The sequence below is a fragment of the Meleagris gallopavo genome, chromosome 1 (assembly GCF_000146605.3).
Source record: "Meleagris gallopavo isolate NT-WF06-2002-E0010 breed Aviagen turkey brand Nicholas breeding stock chromosome 1, Turkey_5.1, whole genome shotgun sequence".
In the NCBI taxonomy this organism is placed as follows: Eukaryota; Metazoa; Chordata; class Aves; order Galliformes; family Phasianidae; genus Meleagris; species Meleagris gallopavo.
Window position 1 is genome coordinate 34,127,651 of NC_015011.2, and position 6,311 is coordinate 34,133,961.

Below are 6,311 nucleotides of genomic sequence, written 5' to 3' on the forward strand. Positions count from 1 at the left end.
AAAAAAAAAGAAAAAAAAATCATTTGAAGTATAACTTGGTTGTTCCTAAAAATATTATTTTTGTCCTAAGAGACTCCATTCTGAAAGCCCTACCAGTACCATCCTACAAACACGTACCCAAATTAATGACTCCCCGCAATGCACAGAGTCGCACTGGAACCCTCCAGACTCTTCAGACAATTAAACTGAAGTCTGCACTGCTCATGCGTGAAGCTGTGCCTCTGTTTCAGGCTTTCTTTCTATCCTGTATCTGTTCTCACATAGAGACAATCCATGCTGTCAGAGTACATGCATTGACCCGCACTGCCTTTTATTCCCACTATCAAGATTTTCATCTATCGAGGTTGTCCCTGGTTTTGTATTAGAGATCAACTGCAAAATACTTGGACCAGACTCTCTGTTGTTAGGTAATACAAATATTTTTTAATTTTTTGTTGTTACTCTGACCTTTAAACTGACTTCTGCAAACACTATAACCTACTGATGCAAATGGGAAAAACTCTCATCGGCCTTCAGGGAATTCTGGGTTGGATCAAGCTCCAGGGGATGCTTTATAACAATCCACAGGGCAATGCATGTGCACAAGTGGAGAGAGGGATGGGTTAGAAGGGACTCACTCTGTCACTTCTTACATTCTTGATGTCATCAACTGTTACACATGAGCACAGCTACCAAAAGCTGAGACTTGGCAGATAAGGCAAAAATAAAGCATGCAAGAGTTGGGAGAGAAAAAAAAACACCATATTCTCCGTTTAAAGTGCAGCTCTGTAATCAGGTGTATACGCATTCCCAAACCAAAGACCATCACAGTGTCTTTGGTTTTGGATCAAGAAAGTAGGAATGGGAAATTTTCAGGCGCTAATTCTGACTAACCATCTGTTTTAGGAAAAGCATTCTAGATTCTTTAATACTGTACACGCCAGTTGGGCTAAAATCAAGTTCTACATTCATGCATGCATTACTGATTTATGAGCAGTCATGCCCTTTATTTTACACAATGTATTTAATAACCTCTTGAGGGAAAGATAAAAAATTACGAGTTACGTTTAAGTTTATCAAATGAGGATTTAAATTAGATTTAATAAGATGTCTCCTGGATGCCAGCACAGCTAATCCTCCCAGAATCCCTTTCTGATGCCACTTCCAAGAGGCTGAAGGGAAAACAGATATTGAGCATAAACGTGGAGGCATCACTGCCAACAACTACATCGTTGGATGTATCGCATGCATAGTAATACCTCAGCAGCTGCTCTAACAAAAGATCGTGGACTAAAGTAAATGAGAATCTCAATTTATAGTTCAAACACAAGTTTACAGCATATAAAATTTAGGAGATAAGCTTGAAAATATAATTTAAAGACAATTCTACAAGTCAATAGAGAAAATACAGATAAAGCCAGACCTTTCCTAACAAATGCACTGCACTTACCACTCCCTCCTCATTTTCCCCACTTCTACAGTTTTCATAACTTGTTAATAATTTGAAGTCCTACAACAGTGATATTTTGCAGTTCATTAAGTAAATGTTTCGAATTCAGAGCCCTACAGTCTCTGTGCACTGAAAAGCTAACCTACGGAGTGGACTACCATTTACAGTGATACTTATTTCTAAATGAGGGGAAAAAGAAAACACAAGAAAACCAAAAGTCACACCCATTCAACAAAATACACAGTGAAAAAAACCTTCCAGGAGAAACCAGCTCAGCACTGAAGTACTACAACTGGACTTTGGTTTTCACATCAGGCCCAATCAGTGGCAAGGCAGCACTGCCCTCAAGCCAAGGGTCACAGCGACTCCTGGGGTGGCAAAAGGCAGCAGCACCTCAAATCCATTAAATGATGCACACAGCTTAACCACTGCCTTACTGTATCAGCTGCTTTCTGTTTCTCTTGAACATGGACTGTCAACTAATTACCAAAGCAAAACAGTTCCAAGGGTTTTTTTTTTTAATTATTATTTATTTTGCATTTTCAGCAAGTTAGCATGCAGCGAATGTTCCAACAGACAAAGTCACAACATTTGAAACAATATTAAGTTGGCAGCACAGAGTTGCCAGGGGTTGACTAGAAACAGGTTTATGCTAATATCTGTGTATGTGTGCGTAAAAAATTACACAGAATAATGTTTAGATTATGTTAATGACCTGATTGCAAGTGAAGAAATGCAATATTCAAACCACATCCAGGCCTTCTTCCAAACTCATGTATTTATTCTTAAAGGGCACATCAACTTCCATTAAGCAGAAAGAGAATTTATTTTGCCCAAGACCACAGTTATACTACTAAGACTCAGATTTCTATATTAGTTTAAATCTGGACCTAAAAGTAAAGTGCCAGTCATTTGAGGTCATTAAAAAAGGCCATGGTACCCTCATGTAAGACCAGTGGCTGATACGGTGGACAAAACTTCAGCAACTGTTGTGGATTGATCTACATCTGCAAAAAGCAGATTTCCCCATTATCGCAGTGGAAAAGCTACGGCCAGGCTGGTGAAAATGCAACAGTCTCAAAGGCATTAGGCATCTTAGAGAACTCAGGAGATGAAAGACAACTAGAAAAGGTCAGCTATAGTGTTAAGAGAAAAAGAGCAAGGGAAGGAGGGAGAGGAGGAAGAGAATCTTTACACAGTTGGCATTAGACTTCTGTTCAAGGAAAAACTAGAGTAAAGCAACGAAACAGAACAGTTTGAGGACACCTTGGGAGAAAGTAAAAAAATAAAACAGCCAGCCAGGATTTCTCATGATTAAATTCTGTCAAATCAGTAGAAAGACAGCAATCATGTAGACAAAGAGGACACAACAGACATCATGTGTTAACTGTGATAAATATTTTCACAAGTAACAGATGTCACTCTTAAAGAAAGCTAGCTATCTCAGGGTGAACAGAAAACTGAAACTAACATTTGCAACGAGCAATCCCATGTTCAGACAGAAAAGCAAATCATTTGAATATTTCTGGATACACTGCTATCCAATATTTTACTACCTATATGTTACATACTTCCAAACCTTTATGTGGAATTCCAATATATGTATCTATCACAACACAGTACCATTCTTAAACCAACTGCAATCACTCTGGATGAGCAGATCAGTATATAAAATAAACAAACTCAGGTAATCATCTGAAAGAAAACAGGCTGCCAATAGAGAGAAATGAAAGATATCCCAATAAGGATAAATATTCAACTACATGCACTGAACATGAAGAACAAATGATTAAGTAGGTATTACCATGAAAAGCAACTGGAGACCATAGTCATTCAGAACCCCGTAGCCCCTGTGCACTATTGACAGGCTAGGCAAACATACAAATATATTAAACAAGATTATAACAGACACAGAGTTGGTTCTGCTTTTCTCTATACTGCAAGGTCTCAATCAATTGGATGTTTCTGTCCACACTTAAGATGCTACATTTCCAAAACATAAAAATGTGTCTGGGCTAAAGGACTGAGAAACATAATCTGGGGGGGAGAGGGGGAGAGCAGAAAAGACAGAATAAACAGCGTGCAAAAATGTTGCAGACCGAGAAAGAAACAGAAAACATTATCAACAGAGCTCCCAGGAAGATTCAGGAGGAACACAATATAAAACATTCTGCAGTGCAAAGGCAGTGAAGTGTGGGACAGTGGGACAGAAACCTCAAGAAATTCAACAAACGCAAAGTTCTGCACCTGAGATGGGATAATTCCACTCAACAGCACGGGCTGTTGAACAGCACAGCAGAAAGGAAAAGAGATCTGCAGAACCAGACCTGCACGCCCTGGAGGATAAGATCACCTACACCACCCTGCAGTGCAACAAATAGGGTTGAAGAAAGAGAAATTCCAACTATTCCATTTAGATGGAAGGGAGACAAAACTCATAATAATGATGATTAAACATTAAAGCAGGTTGCTCGGAGACTTACCATCCTAGCTGTTAATCAAAATTCAACTGAACATGTCCCTCAGCAGCCTGACCTGACTCTGCCCTGCAAAGTGGGCTGGACCAGGTGACCTCCAGAAGTTCCTGCTGCCAAAATTATTCTATAACCTTCTGTGATACGTGGTCTGTAAGGAATGACAAAGGCAGTGCCTTGGGCTAGGAGATGGACTATGCCATCTCTAGAGGCTCATTCCAGCTTTTTTTCTGCACTTCTGAAGACTGAAAAGTACTGCAAAGTCTTCAGACAGAAAATGTATTTTCTTCTTTTCTGCATGAACAGTTTATTTTAGTTAAGAGATTACAACCATTACATGCTTAGAAATTTAATATCCAAACTCAGAAATGGATTCAAGTACCTGACTGCATGAAAAATCAAGCAAAAACAGTGGAGAAAGTTACCACATTCTGCATATAAAATAACATTTTCAAATACCTCCTTATGCTCTACAGACTTCCCAGAGAGGCTCCCAGGTGCTCTGCTGACAGCTGAGTTGGAACCTCTGTTGAATACCAGCCTTATAATGTACGGTGATAGAGGAATGCACAGCACCCATCACTTGCAAGCAATTATAAAATCCCTTTTTAACTTTCAAGGCCTTAGCGGCACAAAAGACAAACAAAATTTGGCTACAGCACATAGGGAATTTATCCGTGGATAGTACTAAAAGATTCCAGGTGAGAACAAAAAGCCATCCAGCTGGTCTGCTATACACTTTCTAATTCCACACAGGAATTTTAATCACACAGCTCTAAGCACAGTATCTCAGAGTCTAATGGCCACTGATGTATGCAAAAAACATTAAGCTGATATCTTCTTATAAAGGAAAGGAAGGTATGCTCAAGTCAGAAAGTTCTGTAGCATCCTCTCTCCTATCTGGAGATTGTTTCAATTTCTCAGAAGAAAAATAAAAGGGCCTCAATAAACTTGGGACCAATTCTGATTCTCTTTAAGGTGAAGACATAATGCTTTGTCCTCAAGCTTTAAAGATGCTGTTGGTAAACGTGACATGAAAAAGAAAAAAGAAAGAGCTTGGCACTGCTTACATTAATCCATTAGTTGCATGAAAGACCACAGTAATACCAATTACCCTATGTGACTGATTTAGTCAGCTTAAAGGGATAAATACTGCCTTCATGATCAAGGTCTGTAGTTTTTGTCACGTTTTGTGCAAGAAAAATACACGACTACTATATGAAATACTGGCCAGCGGTGCCTTTTTATTTAAATACACTTCTTTCATCAGTTATTTTAAAAGCCACTATTCTCCTTCATTCAGCTAAGCATGTAGAAGTCTTTCAACTTTACAGCTCAATTTATATTGATTGCTCCAGAGCAATTCTCAAACTACAATGAAAGTTCTGTAGACACACATCATGTCATAGAGAGGAAGAAAATCTGAGTTACGTATATGTGGAAAATAAGAAATAGAATGCTCATTTTTTGAGAAGCCTGAAACCTCAACCTGCACATAAACATCTATTACAAGTGCATCTCCTTTTTTATGGCTATTCTATCCTCTTTTGGTGATATAAACTACATCACTAAAATATATATTGAATATATACGTGCATATTACCCTCACAGAATAAAAGCATAAGCTGCTATGTTCTTTAGATTGGAAGTATACATATATATCTTGAAAGAAAATAACAATTCTGCTACAATTTAAGATTAAGCTACAAAACTCATATATGTGTGTCTAAGGACATGCTCACAGAGACCTTTGATTGAAATAGAAATCAAGACTTGAAAAGTTTAAGATTTAAAAAGATATGTTGATTATGTCATATAACATAACATATGTATAGCATTTGTTATAACATATATTATATTGATTATTGCTTTTTCTGCAATCACCAAGTACAGCAGTCTTCCCTCATTCAACTCACCTGCTCCTAAATGCACATATTACAAATATGTTAAGCTAATGGTACAGAGAACAACAGAACACTCACAAGTTCACAGAAAAAAAAGAAAAAAACACCTAAATTATTTTAAACGTTATAAATGGCACGAAGTGCCAAGAGGTCTATCAGAGGCTCTTTCTAGGATGAATGGTTATCCAAAAGGAATTTCTGCTTAAATTTATAGGGGAAACCTGCTGTTTGCAGGTGCTAAGTCCAGAGCTATTTTACTTTGTACTGTGTCTTGCCTGTAAAAGAAAAGAAAGTTGTGAATTTTTTGTAATGTTTGTGTTTTGATCATGACATTTAGCTACCGACACAACACGCGGACAGCCAGACTGCCCTGTCATGTGAACAATGATGCTTGTCACATAACTACTGTTCTTTGTTGCTGGTGTTTGTTGCTTTTTTTAACTAATACATTTGTACATCTGACAAAAAGCAAAATGAGGTTGGATGAGGCCCTGGGCAGCCTGG